Below are 8,850 nucleotides of genomic sequence, written 5' to 3' on the forward strand. Positions count from 1 at the left end.
GATTTTAAATGAGCTAAATGTACAAGAGATTAACAATGAATGTCGTAAATAAAACAAAGAACATATTTACAAAAACTACTTTACAATGTACACACCAGTCAGTCAGAGTTTACTGGCCTTGGCTATAGCACCATGCTGGGCCCTCATGAGTGCCAGCCACTCCTCCACAGTTTGGCCACCAGAGGTAGTGGCACAGAATCTCACAGAACCATACATACTGTGTCCAAACTCAGAAGTTTTAGGCTTGCCACATTTAGAGCACTTATAGCCTTCGTATGGCTTGTGCACTCTGACTTTAATGCCAGACTCCAGCTTCTTCCTCCTCCTCCATTCGGTGGTTCTGGAGACCTTTGGTCCACCAGCAGGAGGGGGAAGAGGAGTGGAGGTCGAGGGCAGGTCTTGGAAGACTGGCGTTATAGGGAGGGAGGTGGAAGACAGACTGGGTGGAGGTGGCAGTGGCTGACTAGTGGCCAGGAGGACCATGTGCTGGTATCCACTAACCCCATCAGGTCCTATGTTCTCCTGGAAATAGAAGAGTCATGGGGAAGGGTTGGATTAATAGTCACATTAATAGTTATGAATGGAAAGAAACTTGAGTGAGCTGTTTAGGACGTGGATAGGCACTTACATCATCCTCCGGGTCCTGACTGGCAGCTGGTGCAGTGTCATCAGGGGGTGTGACGACAGGTACCTGGGATGGGTTGGGTTGAGTGGCCTTCCTGAGTGGAGGGACTGGTGGGAGACGGTCATCGAGGTCGGGCAAGGACATGGTGGGGTCATCCTCAAGCTCTCAGGTCATCCTCCTCCCTCATAGATCAGGTGTCCCATCTGGGTCCTTACCGAGGTTGGAATCTGGTCACCATGGGTCTGGGAGAAGAGATACTCGACCCCAATGAGTTCCCCTTAGAGAGAAAACAAAAAAACAAGAGTTGTACATAAACAGAACTGCACATGTTTTAGTGTGTGTATAATTGTATAATTTAGAAATACATACCAGTGTACTTTGCAGGCCTTCCTTCACAAGACTGCAGCCCAGGAGCTTCTGGCTCAGCTCATTGATGGCGTGCTGGGCTACACCATCATAGCAGTGCAGGGTCTGCTTCTGCCCCCCCGCTGCAGCTTCAGCACGGTCCTCATTCCACCCAACCAACCCTTCAAGGAGGTAGGCCTGAAAGTGCAGCTTCGGCACGGTCCTCATTCCACCCAACCAACCCTTCAAGGAGGTAGGCCTGAAAGTGCAGCTTCGGCACGGTCCTCATTCCACCCAACCAACCCTTCAAGGAGGTAGGCCTGAAAGTGCAGCTTCGGCACGGTCCTCATTCCACCCAACCAACCCTTCAAGGAGGTAGGCCTGGCTCGGCACCCGCACTTGTTCCTGTAGATCAATCAATCAATCAATCAAATGTATTTATAAAGCCCTTTTTACATCAGCCGATGTAGATGATGACAACATGAAGAAGAAATAATAACTCCTCCCATGCACACAGCTGTTAACACACAACATGACATAACGACATGACCCAGTTTTACATTTAAAATACAAGGAATGAAGTGGTGGAGGTGGAAAGACTCCAGGGAGGTGGACCCACGAGCGCAGCTCAACACAGGCAGGATGACACCTCCCTTGGTCACGTCCTTGCCCTTGTTGGTGTAGAGGCTGACACCAGGGGGGTCCTGAATGCAGACCAGGTGTCGTCTCTGGGTCTGCCAGATGGCCTGCATTCGGACACGGTCCAGGAGCCGGACGCCTGTGGCATCCCTGAAGGTCTTCAGGAGCTCCCCGATGAGACGCTCGGTCTCCTCCGCCCCGCGACGACGACAGTGCCGAGCCATCTCCTTCAGGCTGATTCAATTCATCACCTTTGCGTTGCTGAGCCCCGTGATGTTGCTCTCCATGAGCTCACCTCGCTTGGCCTCCAGCAGGCGCTCCACATCATCTGCACACCACACCAACATGCAGGAGGAGAGCCGCCACAAAAAGAGAGCATACAGAGGATGGCTCTCTGTGGTCACTCCCCGAGCTCTCTGTGGTCACTCCCCGAGCTAAACGACGGATGAGGTGCCACACATCCAGCCGGACGATGAGCTCATCCCACTGGCTGAACATGGCTGCCTTCTTCCCCTTTCCCATCAGGGTGCAGCAGTCCCGGTCGACAGAGAGCAGCTTGGGAGGTGCCACTCCAGATCTACTGTAGCGCTGCTGGAGGCCAGCTGCCATGTCGAGCAGGCCCTCTCCTTCACTGTCAGTGAGGACCGTAATGAGCACCTGGCCGTACTCATTGACAACATTTGTGGCCCACGCTGCTGTCCCAGCTAGTTTCTTGGTCACCTGAGGGGAGTCAAACAAACACAGACAGACGAACACACAGTCATGTCAGTGAGTGGACACAACGTTTCACAATACATTCATTAAGTCATAAAATAAGTCCTAATAAATTAGTATTTATTTGATTGTCTCTAACTAACTAGTATTATTTCTGGTCAAAACATCTTCAATCACCTTCTTGGTTGAATCCATCTTCAGGATGGACCCAAAGATGGAGGTGACTCTGGCCTTGAAGTCCTCTAGCTGGAACAGAACATCGTAGCCGTGGACAGTCAGCAGCCACTGGGCTGAGGGCACATCCAAAAAGGGAGGAGGTGTGACCACCTTCAGGTCACAGGACAGCCTAATACACAGAGACAATTGGGTCAAAAAAGAGGGGAAGAAACACTTTGGGAGGGTGAGGAGTGTGTGGAGGGGGTTCTAGAAACACTTTGATAAGGGAAGGAGGGGCTTGGGGAAAGGGTGACGTTGAAACACTTTGATAAGGGAAGGAGGGGCTTGGGGAAAGGGTGACGTTGAAACACTTTGATAAGGGAAAGGGGCTGAAAGGGTGACGTTGAAACACTTTGATAAGGGAAGGAGGGGCTTGGGGAAAGGGTGACGTTGAAACACTGATAAGGGAAGGAGGGGCTTGGGGAAAGGGTGACGTTGAAACACTGATAAGGGAAGGAGGGGCTTGGGGAAAGGGTGACGTTGAAACACTTTGATAAGGGAAGGAGGGGCTTTGATAAACACTTTGGGGAAGGAGAGGGTGACTTGAAACACTTTGGGGAAAGGGGCTGAAAGGGTGACGTTGAAACACTTTGATAAGGGAAGGAGGGGCTTGGGGAAAGGGTGACGTTGAAACACTTTGATAAGGGAAGGAGGGGCTTGGGGAAAGGGTGACGTTGAAACACTTTGATAAGGGAAGGAGGGGCTTGGGGAAAGGGTGACGTTGAAACACTTTGATAAGGGAAGGAGGGGCTTGAAAGGGTGACGTTGAAACACTTTGATAAGGGAAGGAGGGGCTTGGGGAAAGGGTGACGTTGAAACACTTTGATAAGGGAAGGAAAGGGGCTTGAAACACTGGGAAAGGGTGAAAGGGTGACGTTGAAACACTGATAAGGGAAGGAGGGGCTTGGGGAAAGGGTGACGTTGAAACACTTTGATAAGGGAAGGAGGGGCTTGGGGAAAGGGTGACGTTGAAACACTTTGATAAGGGAAGGAGGGGCTTGGGGAAAGGGTGACGTTGAAACACTTTGAAACAAAGGGTGACTTTGATAAGGGAAGGAGGGGCTTGGGGAAAGGGTGACGTTGAAACACTTTGATAAGGGAAGGAGGGGGGGAAAGGGGTGACGTTGGATAAGGGAAAGGGGCTTGAAAGGGTGACGTTGAAACACTTTGATAAGGGAAGGAGGGGCTTGGGGAAAGGGTGACGTTGAAACACTTTGATAAGGGAAGGAGGGGCTTGGGGGAAAGGGGCTGAAAGTTGAAACACTTTGATAAGGGAAGGAGGGGCTTGGGGAAAGGGTGACGTTGAAACACTTTGATAAGGGAAGGAGGGGGGAAGGAGGGGCTTGGGGAAAGGGTGACGTTGAAACACTTTGATAAGGGAAGGAGGGGCTTGGGGAAAGGGGCTGACGTTGAAACACTTTGATAAGGGAAGGAGAGGCTTGGGGAAAGTGACGTTGAAACACTTTGCTTTGTTTGGGCAGTTCCTGATAAGAGATCGAAGGTCAGAAATTCAGAGAGCTCAAAGAGCTAATTAACATTTCAATGGGCAAAGAGCTAATTAACATTTCAATGGGGCTTTTTCTCTGTTTTTCCTCAAAGTGAACAAGAGCTTTGATTTCCAGAGGTGTGAATTACTAACCTGTAAGTCAAGATGGCTGGGAACATGGAGCGATGACTTGTGTCCAGCTGGTTCAAGACCTCCAGCGACCATCCTGCTAGTAGCTTCTTACAGAGGCGGCACTCCAGGTACTCTGTCTCCATATAATACCAGCCTCTGTAAGAATACTCTGTCCCCATATAATACCAGCCTCTGTAAGAATACTCTGTCCCCATATAATACCAGCCTCTGTAAGAATACTCTGTCCCCATATAATACCAGCCTCTGTAAGAATACTCTGTCCCCATATAATACCAGCCGTCCATGTCAAGCACCCTCCGGACTGTCTTGTACACCCCACAGCCTGTGAGATTTTGACGCTTGCACTGTGGCTGGGTGCACTGTGGCTGGGTGCACTGTGGCTGGGTGCACTGTGGCTGGGCGCACTGTGGCTGGGCGCACACAAACTTAAAGGTCCACAGGCGGTAGGGCATCCAGAGGCAGAATGGCCGGAGGGAGAAGCTGGAGGCTTATGGCTGATGTTAGGAGGCAGAGGAGGGGAGTACCACAGCTCAAGCTGGCTTTTCAGGACACATTTGAGCTGCTTGTCTCTTATGAAGAGTGGGCCCGACTGACCCACTCTTGCTGCTCCTTTGGGAGCTAGCACAGCAGGGGTTGTGGTGGCAGTAGGAGCTAGCATAGCAGGGGTTGTGGTGGCAGTGGGAGCTAGCATAGCAGGGGGTGTGGTGGCAGTAGGAGCTAGCACAGCAGGGGGTGCGGTGGCAGTAGGACCTGCTACAGGAGCACAGGAGTTAGTCTCACAAAATATTTCAGAGAAACAAGTGAAATTATTCAATTAGAATAGAGCTTCAGCTTCAAAACATGTTAACAGCCTGTTGACAGACAATGCACTTTGGTTTAGTTTTGATCAGTGTTATCAGTGGTAGAGGTTAGGAATCTGGGTTAAACACAATCTACATTTAAAAGCTACAAACGATAGATGTATAGTGGGTAGACATCAACAAGCAAGGAATAGGCCAAGCAAAGTGATGCAGACTGAAATACAGGTTGGAATGGTGACAAGACAAGCTACAGTAAACACATCATTCCACAAAAAGATGAGGAAGGATTTTTATGTGTCAAGCAAAATGGATGCAACAATTAGAAATTCTACAGTGATTTCTAAGCCCAGCTAGGAAGGAGGTGTTTTAACAATTTACCACTTACCTTACTACTTTAAAATGTATCCTGTTAATGCTAACAACAACAGACAGTTATTAGGGGAAAGGTCATTTCATATGTATATTCTTCTCAACAGAAATAAACAATAAAGTGCCACAACATAGTGTACCTTGGTCAAAACCCAGGCAGATAGACAGCAACTCCTGATCTGATGGCTCGGCAGCTAAGAAACACAGACAAACATAATGACACAGTTATATTGTCATTTGCTACACTGTTTGATTTACTGTTTGATTGACTTAGATGACTACAGAATATATATTTACATGGATTAGGAGGCTCTACAGCTGTTGCTGTGTCCCTGAGTTGGACATAGACCTTGAAGTGGCCATTGAGGTCCCCGGCTTTACTTGGTATGTCCTGAACCAGGCCATGTAGCTGTATTGAGATAAAGGAAATAAACAAGAAAGGTAGGGAAAAAGGGAGAGAGAAAGAGCAAAAGGGGGAGAGAGAAAAAGTGGGAGAGAGTGGAGAGAAAAAAGTGGGAGAGAGCGAGAGAAAAAGGGGGAGACTTAAAAAAAAAAAAAACGAGAGTCCAATTTCTTTCTCATTGCGCTATGTTCAGCTTTTGTTCCAAAGACTAAGTTCCACAGACTAACATATCTCTCATTGCACTAAGTGGGAAGATCTTTTAAAAACCGTCTGAATGACCAGGGGTGCCCCCTGTTGGGTGGTGCACACTACCCAGCAATGGACCTCCAGCACCCCCCTGAAGCCATTTAGAGCCATACCGATATTTTCAGCAAGTTCACCAATCACCGGGTGCAAGGCTCAACACGACACGCAAATTCGTGAAGCGTTCCTTATTTTGACCCCTTTTACTCCTATATATATATAGGGGGTGGCATCCATTTTCCTCCTAGTATTACCCATAAAATAAAGTTTAAGTACATTTTTAAAATCCTGTTGGAAATTGTGCCGTAATGGCAGTGACTTCATGTAAATTCTGTTCCAATTCCTCCATCTGTTGGCCACATAGCGCTATTGCATCCATTGGCGCCGACAGAGATGGCCGCCTCGCTTCGCGTTCCTAGGAAACTATGCAGTTTTTTTTTTTTTTTTACGTGTTATTTCTTACATTAGTACCCCAGGTCATCTTAGGTTTCATTACATACAGTCGAGAAGAACTACTGAATATAGGATCAGTGTCAACTCACCATCAGTACGACCAAGAATATGATTTTCGCGACGCGGATCCTGTGTTCTGCCTTTCAACCAGGACAACTGAATGGATCCCATGCGGCGACCCAAAAAAACAACTCCGAAAAAGAGGGAAACGAGGCGGTCTTCTGGTCAGACTCCGGAGACGGGCACATCGTGCACCACTCCCTAGCATTCTTCTCGCCAATGTCCAGTCTCTTGACAACAAGGTTGATGAAATCCGAGCAAGGGTAGCATTCCAGAGGGACATCAGAGACTGTAACGTTCTTTGCTTCACGAAAACATGGCTCACTGGAGAGACGCTATCGGAGGCGGTGCAGCCAGCGGGTTTCTCCACGCATCACGCTGACAGAAACAAACATTTTTCTGGTAAGAAGAGGGGCGGGGGCGTATGCCTTATGGCTAACGAGACATGGTGTGATGGAAGAAACATACAGGAACTCAAATCCTTCTGTTCACCCGATTTAGAATTCCTCACAATCAAATGTCGACCACATTATCTACCAAGAGAATTCTCTTTGATTATAATCACAGCCGTATATATCCCCCCCAAGCAGACACATCGATGGCTCTGAACGAACTTTATTTGACTCTTTGCAAACTGGAATCCATTTATCCGGAGGCTGCATTCATTGTAGCTGGGGATTTTAACAAGGCTAATCTGAAAACAAGACTCCCTAAATTTTATCAGCATATCGATTGCGCAACCAGGGGTGGAAAAACCTTGGATCATTGTTACTCTAACTTCCGCGACGCATATAAGGCCCTGCCCCGCCCTCCTTTCGGAAAAGCTGACCACGACTCCATTTTGTTGATCCCTGCCTACAGACAGAAACTAAAAAAAGAAGCTCCCACGCTGAGGTCTGTCCAACGCTGGTCCGACCAAGCTGACTCCACACTCCAAGACTGCTTCCATCACGTGAACTGGGATATGTTTCAGATTGGTCAGATAACAACATTGACGAATACGCTGATTCGGTGTGCGAGTTGATTAGAACGTGCGTTGAAGATGTCGTTCCCATAGCAACGATTAAAACATTCCCTAACCAGAAACCGTGGATTGATGGCAGCATTCGCGTGAAACTGAAAACGCGAACCACTGCTTTTAATCAGGGCAAGGTGACTGGTAACATGACCGAATACAAACAGTGCAGCTATTCCCTCCGCAAGGCTATCAAACAAGCTAAGCGTCAGTATAGAGACAAAGTAGAATCTCAATTCAACGGCTCAGACACAAGAGGTATGTGGCAGGGTCTACAGTCAATCACGGACTACAAGAAGAAAACCAGCCCAGTCACGGACCAGGATGTCTTGCTCCCAGGCAGACTAAATAACTTTTTTGCCTGCTTTAAGGACAATACAGTGCCACTGACACAGCCTGCAACGAAAACATGCGGACTCTCCTTCACTGCAGCCGAGGTGAGTAAGACATTTAAACGTGTTAACCCTCGCAAGGCTGCAGGCCCAGACGGCATCCCCAGCCGCGCCCTCAGAGCATGCGCAGACAAGCTGGCCGGTGTGATTACGGACATATTCAATCAATCCCTATACCAGTCTGCTGTTCCCACATGCTTCAAGAGGGCCACCATTGTTCCTGGTCCCAAGAAAGCTAAGGTAACTGAGCTAAACGACTACCGCCCCGTAGCACTCACTTCCATCATCATGAAGTGCTTTGAGAGACTAGTCAAGGACCATATCACCTCCACCCTACCTGACACCCTAGACCCACTCCAATTTGCTTACCGCCCAAATAGGTCCACAGACGATGCAATCTCAACCACACTGCACACTGCCCTAACCCATCTGGACAAGAGGAATACCTATGTGAGAATGCTGTTCATCGACTACAGCTCTGCATTCAACACCATAGTACCCTCCATTTACATTTACATTTAAGTCATTTAGCAGACGCTCTTATCCAGAGCGACTTACAAATTGGTGCGTTCACCTTATGACATCCTCCAAGCTCGTCATCAAGCTCGAGACCCTGGGTCTCGACCCCGCCCTGTGCAACTGGGTACTGGACCTCCTGACGGGCCGCCCCCAGGTGGTGAGGGTAGGCAACAACATCTCCACCCCGCTGATCCTCAACACTGGGGCCCCACAAGGGTGTGTTCTGAGCCCTCTCCTGTACTCCCTGTTCACCCACGACTGCGTGGCCACGCACGCCTCCAACTCAATCATCAAGTTTGCGGACGACACAACAGTGGTAGGCTTGATTACCAACAACGACGAGACGGCCTACAGGGAGGAGGTGAGGGCCCTCGGAGTGTGGTGTCAGGAAAATAACCTCACACTCAACGTCAACAAA

The 8,850-nt window shown here is 48.9% G+C and overlaps 1 long non-coding RNA gene across 1 annotated transcript; it reads right to left on the bottom strand.

Annotated features, from left to right (window-relative positions):
- Positions 1-3,952: 3,952 nt before the first annotated feature.
- LOC115127958 (uncharacterized) lies at positions 3,953-7,163 on the bottom strand. Its single transcript, XR_003863448.2, has 3 exons — positions 5,645-7,163; positions 5,488-5,541; positions 3,953-5,393 (listed from the first exon to the last, which is right to left on the bottom strand). It is a non-coding gene; the product is annotated as an uncharacterized LOC115127958 (long non-coding RNA).
- Between the last annotated feature and the right edge of the window lie 1,687 nt (positions 7,164-8,850).

Source organism: Oncorhynchus nerka, linkage group LG15 (assembly GCF_034236695.1).
Source record: "Oncorhynchus nerka isolate Pitt River linkage group LG15, Oner_Uvic_2.0, whole genome shotgun sequence".
Lineage (NCBI taxonomy): Eukaryota > Metazoa > Chordata > Actinopteri > Salmoniformes > Salmonidae > Oncorhynchus > Oncorhynchus nerka.